Below are 18,922 nucleotides of genomic sequence, written 5' to 3'. Positions count from 1 at the left end.
ATCAGCCTTTAATTAGGCAGCTGACTGTAACCAGAGAGCTTTTTTTTTTTTGTTTTTTTGAGACGGAGTCTCACTTTGTCACCCAGGCTGGAGCGCAGTGGCACGATTTCAGCTCACTGCAACCTCCGCCTCCCAGGTTCAAGTGATTCTCCTGCCTCAGACTCCAGAATATCTGGGATTATAAGCGTGTGCCACCACGGCCGGCTAGTTTTTGTATTTTTAGTAGAGATGGCGTTTCACCATGTTGGTCAGGCTGGTCTTTAACTCCTGACCTCGTGATCCACCCGCTTCAGCCTTTCAAAGTGCTGGGATTACAGGCTTGAGCCACTGTGCCCGGCCGACCACAGAGCTCTTTAAAACAATTTTTTTGTGTCTCTTACGATCAGATTTCAGCCAGGACAAACAGAAAGGAGATCTCCCATTTAATTTGTCTGGTTCTAAACCCAGCTTTTCCCAATTGTGCAGAAAATTGAATTACTTTAGGCATTTCAAAGGACCCCCAATATTGGCCATCATAATTGGGGTCCTCTCGAGTCATGTAGGCCAGTGTGTGCAAAGATGAAACTAAGCAGGTGTTGCACATAAAACCAGCTGGTGTCTCTAAGGGAGGCTGCCTCCTTGGGGAGTCCTCAGACCTGGATGATTTGTTACCCATAATTTAGAGACCTGAATCAATCATGACTCTGGGCAGTGTTTTGGGCCTAAATGTGCTGCTTGTGAGTATATCACTTCAGTGTGTCACCACTGAGTCAGGTCTCCTCTCTTACATGCCTCAGAAACTGAATCCCCTAAGGGTCACAGAGGGCTCACAAATGCAAGATGACCAGCCTTTATGCGTACTCACTGGTAGAGTGAGAGGGTACAGATATTCTCACAGAGGAAACCCTGTAAGGCCACTGAATGTTATGGACAAAGTCCTGGCACCTCACCAAGTCTCTAATTATTTAGAGTTCCCTAATGGGCCAGAGGGAGCAAGTGCCTTTGAGTGCCTTTAATCTTCGGAGGGAAGCATTCACGCTCATAAATTAGGGAAAGGGACTCCAAGAGAGGTTGGTCCAGGATGAAACAAGCACAATTTCCATAATCAAGGGTCACAGTGCAACAAGACTGTGGCCCCAAACCAAAGCAAATTAAACATCCTGATCCCCTAACTTAGGAAAGTGAGAGATAGGAGTTCATGCTGAGTGCCGCTTTCAGAGAGAAACACTGGGCAGTGGTGGAGGGATGGACCTATTCTGCTGACTATGCCAGATATTTTGACCCAAAGGAAAAAACTGTAGCTAAATTAATTTAAGTATAGAGTTCATTTGGGCCAAGTTTGAGGGCTACCACCCAGGAGTGTATATTCTGGACAACTTAAATTGATACTCCCAGCTTGCAGTCCTCAAATTTGGCTCAAATAAACTCTCTACTGACATTAATTTTGCCTTCTGCTTTTTCTTTGGGTTGACATAAATGTGATGTTCACTCAGTCAACCGTTTGTTTCTGTCACAGGCACCTTTTGTGACCTATGCTATATGGGTCATGTAAGGAAAGGTCCTCGAGTTGAAATCCTTCATGATCAGAATTCTGGGAGATTGGATACAAAATGCATTTTTTTTTTGGTGGAGTCTAGCCTACTTTTTGGTGGCCCAAGAGGTGAATGACTTTTCACTTTAACAGGGCAATGGTTGCAGGATAGAGACCCTGTGTTGTGGGCATCCACATTACTGGGCATTTCGGCCCTTTCAAGTCAACAGGTAGTGCTCTTGGTCTCCCATGGAAGACAGATATTTAAAGATCTTTCTCTAGCCTAACTGCAGGCAGGGTCTGGCCCTGCCCGACGCTCAGTATATTTAGCTGTAGGATGCCACACAGTGGTTAATACCATGTGTTTATTTTGTAGCTCCTAGACAGCAGAGAGATTATAACCTACTTTTGCAAATGATAAGATGGAACCAGGCCGGGCACGGTGGCTCAAACCTGTAATCCCAGCACTTTGGGAGGCCGAGACGGGCGGATCACGAGGTCAGGAGATGGAGACCATCCTGGCTAACACGGTAATTTTTTATCTCTACTAAAAAATACAAAAAAATAGCCAGGCGAGGTGGCAGGCGTCTGTAGTCCCAGCTACTCGGGAGGCTGAGGCGGGAGAATGGCGTGAACCTGGGAGGCGGAGCTTGCAGTGAGCCGAGATAACGCTATCGCACTCCAGCCTGGGCGACAGAGCGAGACTCCGTCTCAAAAAAAAAAAAAAGATGGAACCTACCAGCTAAGTAATATAGACCTATAAACTAGTAAAACCAGATGTTTACTTCTGCTATGGTTTGAATGTGTCTTTGAAGTTGATGTATTGGAGAGCTGGGCATAGTGGCTCATGCCTGTAATCCCAGCATTTTGAGAGGCCTGGGTGGGCGGATTGCTTGAGCCCAAGAGTTTGAGACCAGCCTGGCCAACATATCGAGACCTCATCTCTCCAATAAAAATAAAGATTAGCTGGGTATGGTAGTGTGCACCTGTAGTCCCAGCTACAGGTAGAAGGCTGAGGTAGAAGGACCACTTGAGCCTGAGAGGTTGAGGCTGCAATGAACTGTGATCAGGCCTGCACTTCAGACTGGGCAACAAAGTGAAACTCTTGTCTCAAAAAGTTCATTTATTGAAATTTAATACCCAATGTAACAGTGTTGAGAGGACTTTTAAGATGTGATTATGTCAGGAGGGCTCTGCCCTTTTTTTTTGTTTGTTTGTTTTTTGAGATGAATTCTTACTGTGTCGCCAGACTGGAGTGCAGTGGCATGATCTCGGCTCACTGCAACTTCCGCCTCCCAGGTTCAAGCGATTCTCCTGCCTCAGCCTCCTGAGTAGCTGGGACTATAGGCATACGCCACCACGCCCAGCTAATTTTTGTATTTTTAGTAGAGATAGGGTTTCACCATGTTGACCAGGATGGTCTCAATCTCTTGACCTAGAGAGCCACCCGCCTCAGCCTCCCAAAGTCATGGGATTACAGGTGTGAGCCCCCACACCCAGCCAGCTCTGCCCTTATAAATGGATAGGTGCTGTTATCTCAAGAGTGGATTAATTATTGCTGGAGTGGGTTTCTGATAAAAACATGAGTTTGCCCTCCACCACCACCCATGCTGTCTCTTGCTCTTCTGCCTTCTGCTATGGAATGATGAAGCAAAGAAATCCCCTGCCAGATGGTAGCCCCTTGACCTTGGACTTTCTAGCCTCCAGAACTGTAAGAAATAAATCTCCGTTCCTTGTAAATTGCCCAGTCTCAGGTATTCTGTTATATCAGCATAAAATGAACTAAGATTATCAGAGCACTGGGATTTTCTAGTTTCAAAGATTTACAACTGACTGGACAGTCAGTATGTTTCCTTTGGCTAGTTCAGAGACTTGTTTACTTTTAAATCAAATGTTATTCATTCCAAAGTAATACTTCATGTAATTTAAACTGTTTAATCAAATAGTATTGGGGGAGACCCCACCCCCGATATTTAACGTGGGTTCTTTTCTATTTCCCTAAGTGTCTTGGCTGGTTTGAGAAACAAAGGGAAAGAGTACAAAAGAGAGAAATTTTAAAGCTGGATGTCTGAGGGAGACATCACATGTCGGCACGTTCCGTGATGCTCCCCGAGCCATAAAACCAGCAAGTTTTTATTAGTGATTTTCAAAAGGGGAGGGAGTGTACAAATAGGGTGTGGGTCACAGAGATCACATGCTTCACAAGGTAATAAAATATCAGAAAGCAAATGGAGGCAGGGTGAGATCACAGGACCACAGGATGGGGCAAAATTTAAATTACTAATGAAGTTTCAGGCACGCATTGTCATTGATAGATAACATCTTATCAGGAGACAGGGTTTGAGAGCAGACAACCTGTCTGACCAAAATTTATTAGGCGGGAATTTCCTCATCCTATGAGGAAATCCTATGCCCTCAGGGGCACATTCTCTTTCTCAGGGATGTTCCTTGCTGAGAAAAAGAATTCAGCGATATTTCTCCTATTTGCTTTTGAAAGAAGAGAAATATGGCTCTGTTCCACCTGGCTTTCCGGCAGTCAGAGTCCAAGGCCATCTCTCTTGTTCCCTGAACATTGCTGTTCTTTTTCCAAGGTGCCCAGATTTCATATTGTTCAAGCACACATGCTCTACAATTAATTTGTGTAGTTACTGCAATCATCACAGGGTCCTGAGGCGACGTACATCCTCCTCAGCTTACGAAGATGACGCGATTAAGAGATTAAAGACAGGCATAGGAAATCACAAGGGTATTGATTGGGGAAGTGATAAGTGTCCATGTAATCTTCATAATTTATGTTCAGAGATTGCTGTAAAGACAGGCATAAGAAATTATAAAAGTATTAATTTGGGGAACTAATAAATGTCCATGAAATCTTCACAATTTATGTTCTTCTGCCATGGCTTCAGCCGGTCCCTCCGTTCAGGGTCCCTGACTTCCCGCAACAGAATAGTACCAAAGGCTTTTTTTTTCTTGACCCAAGTGAACTCACAATGAAAGGCTAATTTTTAAAAATTGTGGTTTGAGACCCCAGTTACCCTGTAGATTCTCTGCACCCCTCTCCCCCATCAAGATTTCTGTGAGGAAACTCTTAGTTTTTTCATCTGGAAAGTAACTGCTTATTTTATTATTATTATTATTATTGTTGTTGTTATTGTTTTGAGACAGAGTCTCGCTCTGTCACCCAGGCTGGAGTGCAGTGGTGCAATCTCAGCTCACTGCAAGCTCCGCCTCCCAGGTTCATGCTATTCTTCTGCCTCAGCCTCCCAAGTAGCTGAGACTACAGGCACCCACCACCATGCCTGGCTAATTTTTTGTATTTTTAGTAGAGACAGGTTTTCACCATGTTAGCCAGGATGGTCTCGATCTCCTGACCTTGTGATCCACCCGCCTCAGCCTCCGAAAATGCTGGGATTACAGGCATGAGCCACCATGCCTGGCCGTAACTGTTTATTTTAAAATCATGTTTCTTGTCTTTGTTTCTTTCCCACCTTCCCTCCTTCCATCCCTCCCTTTTTCCCTTCCTCCCTTTCTCCCTCCCTCCCTCCCTCCCTTCCTTCCTCCCTTCCTCCCTTCCTCCCTTCCTTCCTGGTTTTTTGAAAGAGGGTCTAGCTGTGTTGCCCATGCTGGTTTTGGACTTAAGGATTCCTCCCACCTTGGCCTCCCAAAGTGCTAGGATTACAGGCATGAGCCCCCCCTGCCCAGCCTTATATTGCCCTTTTTGATTCCATAATGGACATTACCTATTTAAGGGGAAAATTTTTTTTCCTTCCACTCTTCTAAGGTCCAGGGTCCCTGTAACAGAAGGTTAATAATAATAATAATGATAATAATAATAATAAAACATTGCCGGGCACAGTGGCTCACGCCTGTACTCCCAGCACTTTGGGAGACTGAGGCAGGTGGATCACCTGAGGTCAGGAGTTTGAGACCAGCCTGACCAACATGGAGAAACCCTGTCTCTACTAAAAATACAAAATTACTCGGGCCTAGTGGTACATGCCTGTAATCCCAGCTACTTAAGAGGCTGAGGCGGGAGAATCGCTTGAACCTGGCAGGCGGAAGGTTCAGGCGGAAAAAAACAAGCAAAAGTTTATTACCATGTATATGTTCTATATACGTGGGAGATACCCAGTGAAATGAAAAATCTCAAAGAAGTAGTTTTGGATTCAGGCTTAAATACCATGTTCAGCTAAATCAAAGAAAGAAAGATATGGGGGAACTGAGCTATGGGATAGTGACCAAGAAAAGTATAATAAATAAAGTTAAGGTTTGTTATGCAGGTTTGTGTCTGTGCTTTCTCCATTGTTAGCATTCTCTTGTGATTGAGAGACATTTTTCTCTTTCTTGTATAGAAAGGGTCTCACTTGTGGCCAGGTGCGGTGGCTCATGCCTGTAATCCCAGCACTTTGAGAGGCTGTGGCGAGCAGATCATGAGGTCAGGAGTTCGAGACGAGCCTGAGCAACATGCTGAAACCCTGTCTCTACTAAAAACAAAAAAAATTATCCGGGTGTGGTGGCATGTACCTGTAATCCCAGCTACTCAGGAGACTGAGGCAGGAGAATCGCTTGAACTGGGAGGCAGAGGTTGCAGTTAGCAGAGATCAAGCCACTGCACTCCAGCTTGGGTGACAGAGAGAGACCCCATCTTAAAAAAAAAAAAAAGATCTCGCCTGAAATGGAGATTTCCTTTATTGATGAACATTTCTCTTACAAAAGGGTGACTTCTGCTGTCTTTTCAGAGATTCCCCTGTGTCTACTGTTTTTCAAAATGATCCTTAACCAAAAAGGTGTACTTTGAGGTAGCATATTCTGGTCTCCTACAGCTATTCAACTGAGGACAGAGTAGGTAAGATTTTAGTTGTTTTACTACCCTTGTCTCCATCCTTCCTATGTAGCCATATTGTAATAATTTTTGCTAAATTAGTAGTTAATATTAGCATAAGTATTACTTTTGCATCAAATAGTAGTGGCCTATGATTTATTTTGTATTTTTAAAGTAGTTAATAAGAGCCTGAGGTGTTTTCATTTGCTAAATTTTTTTTGTTTTGTTTTGTTTTGTTTTTGTTTTCTGAAATGGAGTCTTGCCCTGTTGCCCAGGATGGAGTGCAGTGGTTGTGACCTCAGCTCACTGCAACCTCAATGTCCCGGGTTCAAATGATTCTCCAGCCTAAGCCTCCCTGGTAGCTGGGACTACAGGTGTGTGCCACCATTCCCAGCTAATTTTTGTATTTTTAGTAAAGATGGGGTTTCACCATGTTGGTCAGGCTGGTCTTTAACTCCTGACCTCAAGTGATCCATGCACCTCAGCCTCCCAAAGTGCTGGGATTACAGGTGTGAGCCACCATGCCTGGCTGAATATTGTTTTAAACTTTGGAAATATCTTAATCTGCTACATAAACTAATGAATTGTTTAGCCCCGGGGAAAAAAGCATCAGCCCCCCTTAAACTGGTGGGAACAGTTGTAAAATGGACCATTTAGGAAATGCCATTGCAAATAATAATAGAATTCAGAATGTGCAGTTCTATCGTATTCCTTTTCCAACTGGGCAAAATAGTTACATATTTTTCAGGAATTTGGAACTTAGTTTGGCCATATGTTGTTTGTTCAGCTCCTGTGGCAAAAATAATTATTTGTTGGATTATTGGATATTTTCATAGACTTTACCACCTCCCTTCCAAACTTTCTTAGGCCTCTGTGCATAAGGCATAATATTTTTACATTTTTATTTATTTATTTATTATTTTTGAAACAGAGTCTTGCTCTGTCACCCAGGCTGGAGTGCAGTGGTGCGATCTCGGCTCACTGCAAGCTCTCCCTCCCGCGTTCACGCCATTCTCCTGCCTCAGCCTCCCGAGTAACTGGGACTACAGGCACCCGCCACCACGCCCAGCTAATTTTTTGTATTTTCAGTAGAGACGGTGTTTCACCATGTTAGCCAGGATGGTCTTGATCTCCTGACCTCGTGATCTACCCGCCTCAGCCTCCCAAAGTGCTGGGATTACAGGTGTTAGCCACTGCACCCGGCCCTTTAATTTTTTATTTTGTAGAGATGGGGTCTTGCTATGTTGCCCAGGCTGATGGCAAACTCCTAGCCTCAAGTGATCCTCTTGTCTCAGCTTCCCAAAGTGTTGGGATGACAGGCATGAGTGGCCAAGGCATAGTATTAACACCTCTAAAGAATGGCTGCAGGTGGACTGTATCATCTTACCATTATTCTTGCTTATGACACACCACAGCTTTCCATTAGAAAATATTTTAAGTATTTACTTTGGAAAAGCACTGTATCATACCTGAAAAGCTAATTCCGCTACTACCCAGTTGTTTACTGTGTAATCTTTGTGGAGTAGGTTCTCCTAGTCCATGGATCAGTGATTGTGAGGGTGAGAGGAGTCCTTTGACAGTGTCCACAGAGGAAGCCAAAGGGAAATCTTTCTTGCTGTAGCGACCTGTGCCATTTCTCCTCCGTACTCTGGCAAAGTCCTTTTCTCTGACAGCTTGGAGGCGAATGGAAAGGAAAGCATTTCACTTTTTCCTTAGTCTGTTCTCCCTAATCCCTCCCTCCTCCAATATTTACTGTGTTCCAAAAGGGTCTCTAAAATCAGTTCAGAAGGAATGGGTCAGGATGAAGAGAACATTAAATCATTAAGTGTTCCTATACTTTGCAACCATTCTGAAGTATTAAAATGAGTCCTTCCTTGTAGGTTTAGAGGGTTAAGGCACAGATCTGAGCTACAAATATTTGTCTTACTTTTGTTGGGGGGTGCGAATCCCTCTTAAGAGCCCAAGTTGCTCTTTGAGTGCACAAATTCCTCGCCTGCAGAATTTCCTTCCCATCTCCCCGCCTGTCCCAAATACAGACTTCGCGTGCTCAGCATTCTGGGTCTCCCTCAGGTTCAGTCCCTGGATGGAAATAAGGAAGTCCTGGCCAATCTCTGGTGGCAGGTGCCGCCTAACACAGAGAGGAGAAGTGTTCTCCTCTTCCCGGGTAATACCTGTCTGTGTGGGGGGAGGAAAAATGGCTTCCCTACACCCTTCTAAATTATTTGTCTAGGCCACCAATTAAATGAACATAAGACAGATTAACAGGAGGAAAAAAAATCTTAATTACATGTCTATGCATGGGGGTCCCACAAAAATATGAGACTCAAAGAAGCACCAGAGGAACCTTACATAGCATCCTCAGCTGCAGAAAGGAACAGGGGATTGGGGCTTCTGGAGGAGGGGTAGAGATAAATTATGGGAGGATGGGGGAGGAAACATGGTGAATAAAGTTTGCCTTTTTATGTAGATAAAAGTCTTTCATGTAATAAAATTTGTCTAGGAGCAGCTCTTTTCCTGATACAAACTCCTTTATTACTAATGTAAATTTCCTTTATATAATCAATGTAAATTTCTCTTACAAAATGGCAGCTTTTCAGGGCTACTCCTTGTCTAGTTTCTCAAAGTAATCAGCTTGAAATAATTAACATATGCCAACGAGGCATATTTTAGGGTGGCATATTCTGGTGCTCTGCAGTCATTTTTGGGGTGCTGTGTCCTGGCCTCAACATTTGTAAATCTGGTAGGCAGGCGGGCGAGCGGGCGGAATTGGAGCTGGTGTTGCAGGCCCATGGGCGAGGGTGCCTCTGGGACAGGCCTGTCCATGTAGCTCTGTGCATCCTCCACTGTGCCACCCACGCTGTGCTGGAACAGATTGCACCCGTTTCCCCCAGGAGCCTGTTCACTGTTGAGTACGTGGATGTTATGCTAGGTCAGTAACCTGAGAAAAACACAGTGATGTTTTGGAACCAGAATACCCACGGTCTTCTCACCTCATATTCTCCCTGCAACCTCTTGCTTTCCTTTCTCCTCCAAATAAGATAATTGTGCTGAGAGACGTTAGCTATTTCAATGAACATAATTTCTGGATCTCTGCAGGATGTGTTATCTCATCAGTTTATTTATATGTGATCCGGAATGCTGAGCATATTTTGTTAACTGTTTTAGATATAATATAGTAAATGTAGTTTTGAATTTTCACTAAGAATATCCTTTTTATTCTGACCTGGCTGCTGCCTTTTGTTCATAAAAGTATGTTATGTTCCCATTAAAATAGTTGATGGTTTTGTTTTTTGTTTTCCAGTTATGAAAAACCTCCTCCTGGGCTTATCAAGGTTAGTGTGAAGTTTGTACTGTTGGTTATTCCACTAGACATACTTACAGACTCAGTAACTTGTTATGAAAAATGGTTGCATGACATTTAAGTACCCTTTTATGAAAAGTCTGTTTCTTTCCTGCAGCTGACTGAGGGGTCATAATTTTTAGTGTTGTCACAAACCTCTGCCTTTATGGAAATTTAATCAGCCATGTTTCCCTTTCCTGAGGAACTAATGCAGGCCTACATGGGTTCCTTGGCCATGGCCCTCTTCTCTCTGACTGGAGACAGCATATTTAAGCTCAGCTGCCTCCTTTTCTTGAGCCTTGCTTGGCTCAGTCCCTCAGTCCATCATGTGTTGGTTTCTTGAGTATCAGCAGCTCAGAGAGCAGTAAACTCCGAAGAGACCTGACAGCTCATCCAGTCCAGCTCCCCGGTGCAGGTATCCTTCCTGCAGCTCCCTGGCCACAGCACCAGGGTGTGTGCGCACGAGGGAGACTTAGAGTGCCAGGCCACAGCAAAGAAAACTTGCTGTTTCATAACTCTCAATGAAGAAAGATTCTTTGCCAAGCACAATGGCACATGCCTATAATCCAAGCACTTTGGGAGGCTGAGGCAGGTGGACCACCTAAGGTCAAGAGTTCACAATCAGCCTGGGCAACATAGCAAAACACTGTCTCTATTAAAAATACAAAAAAAAAAAAAATTAGCTGGACGTGGTAGTACACATCTGTAATTCCAGCTACTCAGGAATCTAAGGCACAAGAATCTCTTGAACCTGGGAGATGGAGGTTGCAGTGGACCTACATTGCACTGCTACTCTCCAGCCTGGATGACAGAACAAGACTCTGTCTCAAAAAAAAAAAAAAAAAAGATTCTTGAAAACCATCCTTCTATTGAAGTTTAATATTCATGGAAACTTGAAAAAAATTACAGCATGCTTGTGACTGTAAAACATGACAGGGGCCTTCAGGGTATAATAAGCTATTCTAGCCTAACATGCCCTGTTATTCCAGGAAGCCTGGTTTACTTTAATTCATATATCTTGCTTCATTCTACATTTTGAGGTAGTGAAACCTTTTTTTAAAAAACCTTAGAATCTAATTTACATCAAAATTTGGAGCTCACCAGTCATTGCTATATAAGGACAGATTTTTTTTGCTTCACCAGTAACTTCTCTAAGAACAGCTACATTGTTTTTGCTGTAGTTCTTCTGGTACATTTGTTTCCTGTTTTTTTGATCTAGTGTAACTGTCTTTCTTTCTAGTTTTGAGGGGTAATTAAGATGACCTTGGCACCCACAGCCCAGGAAAAAGCCAGGTGAGGGTGACTCCAAGGGAAGCAGGAGAGAATCCCGTCACTCCCTTGCCATGCTGTTTACACCTTGTTCCCTTTGTTTAGGAAGATGAGGCTAAGCCAGAAGATTGTATACCAGGTGTACCAGGCAATGAACATACCAGGGAATTTCTGGCTCATGCACCAACTAAAGGATTTTGGATGCCACTGGGGAAAGAAGTCAGAGTTATGCAGTGTGAGTGTGGGAGAGTTTCCCTAATCCATGCAACTTACACGCCGCAATTTGCAAACCATGTTTACTTCTTTTATTTAACTTGTTCTCACCACCGCCCTCTTATAGCCACGGCATGTTCTCCGTCTTCTAGATAAGGAAACAGATGTGTGCATGTCAGTAAGTGGTCCCGGGGAAGACGTAGAGCAAAGCTTTGACTGTAGAGTTCCTGATTCCAAGTCCAGCAGTCTTTACTTAGGACTGTCACTGCCTTGGGAGTAAACTCTTTGGTATTATTCCTGTAATAGAAAGGACTTTCTGTGGTGGAAATGCCATAGGAGTGAGGGATGCATTAGAGGACGGGTTTTTTTGGGTCTTGCTTCTGTTGGGTGCTCTCTATCAGTGGTGCTTTGTCCATGTAACTGAGAGAAGCTACCATGGGAGGATGGGTCTACACAGGTAGAACTCTCTGTGCACATGCCCTGCCCCTCCAAAGCAGTTAACGCATTCCAGAGGGTACGAAATCACTCTTCCATTGGGAGGCTGAGGCGGGTGGATCATGAGGTCAGGAGATCGAGACCATCCTGGCCAACATGATGAAACCCCGTCTCTACCAAAAATACAAAAATTAGCTAGGCATGGTGGCACGTGACTGTAATCCCAGCTACTCAGGAGGCTGAGGCAGGAGAATCACTTGAACCAGGGAGTCAGAGGTTGCAGTGAATTGAGATCACACCACTTGCACTCCAGCCTGGAGACAGAGTGAGACTTCATCTTGAAGAAAAAAAAAATCACTCTTCCAAAGAGTTGAGCTTGTTAAGTTGGTTGTTTTGATGTTTATCTCCACATCTTAACCTCATAGTTGCATTGTTGCTCCATGATTTTTCAGGTTTGGCCATTTTCTGTTGCCTCTGTCCAGTGGAAGATGAGTATGTAGTTCTATCTCCTGCTCTCACCACACATGTGTACCCTTCTATATCTCATTTTCCCAGTAATTATTATATCATAAACTTAGTAACATAAGTCTTTGGTATTTACTATGATTATGACCAGAGGTGAGCTGTATCTTGCGAAATGTGTCCGCTCAAAATGTGTTCTGTATTTATTGTTTTTTAGCTTTTGTTATTATTATTACTGTTTTTCCTTACATGTACTGATCTCTAATTCAACCTCAACATTTTTCCAAGCTTCAAACTTAAGACCTTCAATGCATATACTTGAGATGTTCTGTCAATTTCATCTTACTGAAGGTGGCTACTCCCATGCTTATCATCCAGGCATCTCCCTTGACCAATATGTGATGGACTGAATGTTTGGGTTCTCCCCATAATTCGAATGATGAAGCCCTCATCTCTAATGTGATGACATTTTGAGATTGGGCCTTGTGAATTAATTGAGGTTAAATGAGATCATGAGGTTAGGGCCCTCATGACATGATTGGTGCCCTTTCAAAGAAGAAGTACTAGAGATCACTCTTGGGCAGGCCCAGGCTCATATACGCATTCTCGTTCTCGCTCTCACTCTCTCTCTGTCCTGTCCTACCCCCACCCCCTTGTGCCATGTGAAGAAAAAGTAAGAGGGCTGCCATCTCAAGTTAGGAAGAAAGCACTCACCACAGAGGTACCTTGCTGGGACGTGGAACTCAGATTCCAACCCTCCAGAGCTGAGAAAATCAATTTCTGTTGTTTAGGCCACCTGGCACACAGCACTGTTATTATGTCAGCCCAAGTTGAATAAGACACCATCATTCTGCAGGTTCCTTTAGCTTCTCTCTTGTGTTGGATCACCTATTTTCCTGTATCTGGAATGTTCTTTGTTACTATATTCTGTTCTTACGGTATAATGAATCCTAGAGCAATTTCCTTCCAAATGGGTTTATAGGAGGTAGATTTTTTTTTTTTTTTTGAGACAGGGTCTTGCTCTGTTGCCCAGCCTGGAGTGCTGTGGTACCATCTTGGTTCACTGCAGCCTCGACCTCCTAGACTCAAGTGATCATCCCATTTCTCATCCTCCCAAGTAGCTAGTACTACAGGCATGCACCACCACGCCTGACTAATTTTTTTTTTTTTTTTGAGACGGAGTTTCACTGTTATTGCCCAGGTGGAGTGCAATGGTGCAATCTCGGCTCCCTTCATCCTCCCCCTCCCGGGTTCACGCGATTCTCCTGTCTCAGCCTCCCGAGTAGCTGGGACTACCAGTGTGTGCCACCACACCCAGCTAATTTTTGTATGTTTTGTAGAAATGGGGTTTCACCATGTTGCCCAGGCTGGTCTCAAACTCCTGGGCTCAAGCAATCCACCCACCTCAGCCTTCCAAAGTGCTGGGATTACAGGCATGAGCCACCATGTCCGGCCCCTGGAATTTTCATTTTATGTTTTTTAATTTGCCAGGATATCAAATTCTAAGTTAAAAGTTAGCTTCCTTTAGATTTTGAAGGCATTGCTTCATTTTCTTGATTTTCTAGAATAGCTATTGGGAAGTCCAAAGTAATTCCAATTTTTGATCTTTTCATAAGGCCTTTATTATTGCTTTGTTTTTTATTTTTCTTCTCTGGAAGTTTATAGCATCTTCTCATTCCTGGTGTTCTACAATTTCACAATGGTGAGCCCTTTCAATCTGGAATGCAGGTCTCAATTTTACGAATTTTAAAAATTATTTCCTCACCTCTGTGTCTGCAGTTCTATTCTTCAGATAGGTACTATCCTTACAGCAGTTAGCCCTATTCAGGGTAGCAGGGACTACACAAGGGTGTTCTTTTTAGGGATCAGCAATTATTAATTAGGGACTTTTTAGAGAGTGGCTGCCACAGTATTCTTGTTTTTTAGTGAGAGATGAAAAGTTGATTGGTAGCCCTAAGTGCCTGAGTAGGGCTTGTTGATCCCCCATTGCAGGGTGATTTTCTAGGTAATTGGTTGGGGAACATCTGAGTTCAGTTATCTATTGGTTTTTCTTCTTTGGGTGGCTTGTATTTTCCCACAGAAGGTTCACACATGGAAGGGAAAGCCATGCTGTGAGTGTTCTGGGAGCTGAGTGGAGGGAGTCTGGGAAATCTGTCATTGGTTTTCCATTCATTCGTATGATCCTTTGTGTCTGTTGCAACAACTTCCTTTAGATCCACCTGACGTCTCCGTGGCCAGAGACTTTCTGTTATACGTTTTCCACATACTAAACAAACTTCTGCCCAGACCAAGGAGAACTGCCTATGGACATTTAACCAATCCTCCTTATTTTAACTGCCCCTTCACCTCCAGAGGTATCTGGTGCTGCCAATTGCTGAGCTTTGGAGGTTCTGCAAGTAGAAACTGAGTCAGTTCTCAGATTCTACCCTCTGCTGCCTTAGACTTCAGTTTTCTGGGATCTGCTTTTCTTTTATTATTCATCTATCTGCATTATAACATCCCACATTTTTTTGTATGTGACTCTTTTATGGTTTCCCAGTCCTTCTGTGTTTATGGCTTCTTAAAAAAAGTTTTTTTGTGGTTTATTTTGGATGCCCTCAAAATCACCCTTAAATAAATGTGTAATGCAGTGACGTTTAGTAACTACCAAGTGTGTGCAACCATCATCATAAATGTTAGAACATTTTCATCCCTACCCCCCACCTTAAGATCTCTCAACCCATTTCCAGTTCATACCCATTGATAGCCCTAGGCAACAATTAATCTACTCTCTTAGTGAATTTGGCTTTTCTGGACATATGTAAGTGATCTGACTCTTTTCATTTAGCATGTTTTTGAGGTCTAGCAATGGCATCATTTATTCTTTCCTTATTCTGCTTATCTTTGATCTGGGTTACTCTTTTTCCTGATTTTTATGATAAAAACCTAGATTATTGATTGAGACCTTTCTTCTATTATAAGAATTAGAAGCTATAAATTTTCTTTTAACCACTACTTTATCGGCATTGTGTAAATTTTGATATGTTGTGTGTTCTTTGCTTGCTTGTTTGTTCGTTTTTTTGAGACGGAGTTTCCCTCTTGTTGCCGAGGCTGGAGTACAATGGCACCATCTCGGCTCACCGCAAGCTCCGCCTCCCAGGTTCAAGCGATTCTCCTGCCTCAGCCTTCCCAAGTAGCTGGGATTACAGGCATGGACCACTATGCCTGGCTAATTTTGTATTTTTAGTAGAGACAGGGTTTCTACATGTTAATCAGTCTGGTCTCAAACTCCAAACCTCAGGTGATCCTCCCGCCTTGGCCTTCCAAAGTGCTGGGATTACAGCTGCCTGTTGTGTTTTAATTTTCTAACATCCCCTTTGACTCATGGATTGGTTACACTTGTGTTATTCAGTCTCTATATATTGGATTCTTCAAATTTCCTTATATTGTTGCTTTGTAATTTGAGTCCATCCTAGTTGGAGAATATACTCTGTATGGTTTAAATCCTTTTAATTATATTAATTCTTGTGTTATGGCCTAATATAGGGTCTCTGGATAATGTTCCATGTTGACTTCAAAAAGTGTTTACTCTATTGTTGGGTGGTAGAGTGTTTCATAAATATCTGTTAGGTTCAGTTGATTTATATTGTTGCTCAAGTCTTGTGATTCATTGCTGATCTTCTCTCTAGTTGTTGTATCCATTATTGAATGGAAAGTATTGAAATCTCTATTATTGTTATTGTTCTTTTTTTTGAGATGGAGTCTTGCTCTGTTGCCTGGGATAGAGTGCAGTGGTGTGATCTCCACTTACTGCAAGCTCTGCCTCCCAGGTTCATGCCATTCTCCTGCCTTAGCCTCTGAGTAGCTGGGACTACAGGCACCACCACGTCCGGCTAATTTTTTGTGTGTACTTTTAATAGAGACAGGGTTTCATCGTGTTAGCCAGGATGGGTCTCCATCTCCTGAACTCGTGATCCGCGGGACTTATCCTCCCAAAGTCCTGGGATTACAGGTGTGAGCCACCGTAACCGGCCTATTGTTACATTGTTCTGTTTTCCCCTTCAATTCTGTCAGTTTGCGTCTCAACTATCTGGCCCTCTTTTGCTAGGTTACATACATACGTATAAATGTTGTATCTTCTTGATGGATTGACCCTTTTATCAATATAAAATGTCCTTCTTTGTCTCTCTTAACAGTTTTTGTCTTATGGTATATTTTGTCTGAAATTATTGGAGCAGCTTTAGTTCCCTTTGGGTAACTGCATTGTATTTTTGGTAGTTACTAAAAATACATGGTAAAAATACCATCCGTTTACTGCCAACCTAATTGTGTCTTTAAATCTACAGTGTGTCACTTATATATCCGGTGCTTGGATAGCATTTTTCCTTTTTTTTTTTTTTTTTTTTTTTGAGACAGGGCCTCTCTGCTGCCCAGGGTGGAGTGCAGTGGCACAATCACAGCGCACTGCAGCCTAGACCTCCCAGGCTCAAGCAATCCTCCCACCTCAGCCTTCTGAGTACCTGGAACCACAGGCACCAGCCACCATGCCTGGCTAATTTTTAAAAATTTTTTGTAGAGACAGGGTCTCACCTTGTTGCCCAGGCTATTTGCAAACTCCTGGGCTCAAGCAGTCCTCCTGCCTTGACCTCCCAAAGTGTTAGGATTACAGGCATGAGCCACTGCACCTGGCGGATAACATTTTTATCCATTCTATAAATCTCTGCCTTTTGACTGAAGTGTTTAATCCATTTGCGTATAATGTAATTACTATTAAGGTAATTACAAACCTATGTACACGTTTTTTATTTTACCAATTTTAGTGGTAATTAGAAAAGTGGTTCTCCCACTTTGATATTTCTACAAATAAGCAGTAAATATTTTAAAATTCAGGTTATGTGTCTGTATCAGGCCCAACCCAGAAATACTGAATATCCAGTATTTGAATATCCAAAATACTGAATACTGGATATTCAGTATTTCTGGGTTGGGTCCTATACCCTGCTTTTCTAACAACCTTCCTCATATTGTTGAATTTGCTGGTCTATGGACCACACTTTGAATAGCTGGGATCATCTTTCCATAATAAAAGGATTTTGAGTGGAAATGGTATCTTCTGGATATCTATACATCAATCCTTGTTCCATGGCATTTCACATCCTTTCAGCTTTGCCATAAAGGCAGATACTAGTTTGAAAGAGTGTAGTCCTTCTTCCCCAAACTTTAAATGGTGAGGGAGATAAGGATAGGGATACCTCACAGGCTAGCAATAGAAATCCACAAACTTAGGCCTGGCACGGTGGCTCACACCTGTAATCCCAGCACTTTGGAAGGCTGAGGCGGGCTGATCACAAGGTCAGGAGTTCGAGACCAGCTTGGCCAACATGACGAAACCCTGTCTCTACCAAAAATATAAAAAATTAGCCGGGTGTGGTGGCATGCATCTATAATCCCAGCTACTCAGGAGGCTGAGGCAGGAGAATTGCTTGAACCCAGGAGGCGGAGGTTGCAGTGAGCCGAGATCGCGCCAAAATAAAAAAAAAGAAAAGAAAATCCACAAACTTTATTCTTGCATTCAATCCTCAAATAAAAATAAAAAGGGAAAAACTTTTCTTGCCCCGTCACTACGTGTGTTCTGTAGTTGCCAGCATAGAGCAAAACTTGGCTGAACTTACTTAAATCCCTCTTCATGCTTCCTGACCAAGTTGCTTAGAATTGCTTAATATTCAAACACAGGGTCTTATTCACCATTCCCATACGATGTCCTGATTTACACCACATCCAGTTGGTGCTGAGAGAATATGCACAGGTGAGAGAAGTAACAAGGATCTCATCCATTCTTGCTTTGCTCACTGCTTCCTTTTTCTCAGATGTCAATGCCTGATGCCAGGTCCACTCATTGAAATTCCATAAAGACTGCAATTTGTTGCCTTGGAGCATGTATATGCATTCTCTTGTTATTATCCGCCCAGTTCCTCATCAGGACCTTCTGTTGCTTCTGATAGTTAACCTCTTTAAATAGGACAGTTTCCCTCTTCTGCAAGTAAAGTTGCAGTAGGGTTCTGATGACATTAACATTTTAAGAGAACTTGTGATTTTGTTTACTTAAAAGTTAGGGATGTGAACAGAGGTCGACTCAACCTGAGAAAGAAGCTATTTGTTCTAGTGACTAAATTTATAAATGAGATTCAGAGCCACTTGATTAATAGAAGATATATACTTTGAAAAATACAATGAGACACACTAAAAAAAATTCACCTTTTGCAGTACTTTTCATTGGATTGCTTCATAATTTCTTGGTGTTGGAAAATTAATTCCTAAAGCAACAAGATTAAAGGATGCTTGGGTAAGCAATTAGTTTATCTGTCTTTTCTGGGACCTTACACGGTTCATCCATGATTGCATTTTCTTTTAGAATTGGAGTTTAATGAATAAAAACTTTAATATAATCTACTGATTCTTTATCTCACTTAGGTGAAACACTCTTATCTTGCAGAAATATTTCCCCTTTGCTTTGCTTTTAGGTTGACATTGCAAACGGTACGGTCACCGAACAGGCTACAAAGAATGCCCTTTCTTTATCAAAGACAACCAAACGTTAGAACAGTTCATAGTAGTAAGTAAAACCATACAATGTCATTTTACCTTAATCAGAGATGGTGAATCTTTTTTTTTTTTTTTTTTTTTTGAGACGGAGTCTTGCTCTGTCGCCCAGGCTGGAGTGCAGTGGCCCGATCTCAGCTCACTGCAACCTCCGCCTCCCGGGTTCATGCCATTCTCCCGCCTCAGCCTCCTGAGTAGCTGGGACCACAGGCGCCCGCCACCTCTCCCGGCTAATTTTTTTGTATTTTTAGTAGAGACGGGGTTTAACCGTGTTAGCCAGGATGGTCTCGAT

General features: G+C 42.8%; 1 pseudogene across 1 annotated transcript in view; it reads left to right on the top strand.

Annotated features, from left to right (window-relative positions):
* Nucleotides 1-18,922, top strand: part of LOC111523614 — a 28,614-nt pseudogene that overhangs the window by 3,180 nt on the left and 6,512 nt on the right. Inside the window, exons 2-4 of the transcript XR_003306893.1 lie at nucleotides 9,634-9,664; nucleotides 11,047-11,176; nucleotides 18,552-18,643. The product of XR_003306893.1 is annotated as a retinitis pigmentosa 9 protein-like (transcript). The remainder of the gene's footprint in view (nucleotides 1-9,633; nucleotides 9,665-11,046; nucleotides 11,177-18,551; nucleotides 18,644-18,922) is intronic.

This window comes from Piliocolobus tephrosceles, chromosome 8, assembly GCF_002776525.5.
Source record: "Piliocolobus tephrosceles isolate RC106 chromosome 8, ASM277652v3, whole genome shotgun sequence".
NCBI classification, from domain to species: domain Eukaryota; kingdom Metazoa; phylum Chordata; class Mammalia; order Primates; family Cercopithecidae; genus Piliocolobus; species Piliocolobus tephrosceles.
Note: the sequence above shows the minus strand (reverse complement) of the source record. Positions and strands in the feature narration are given on the sequence as shown.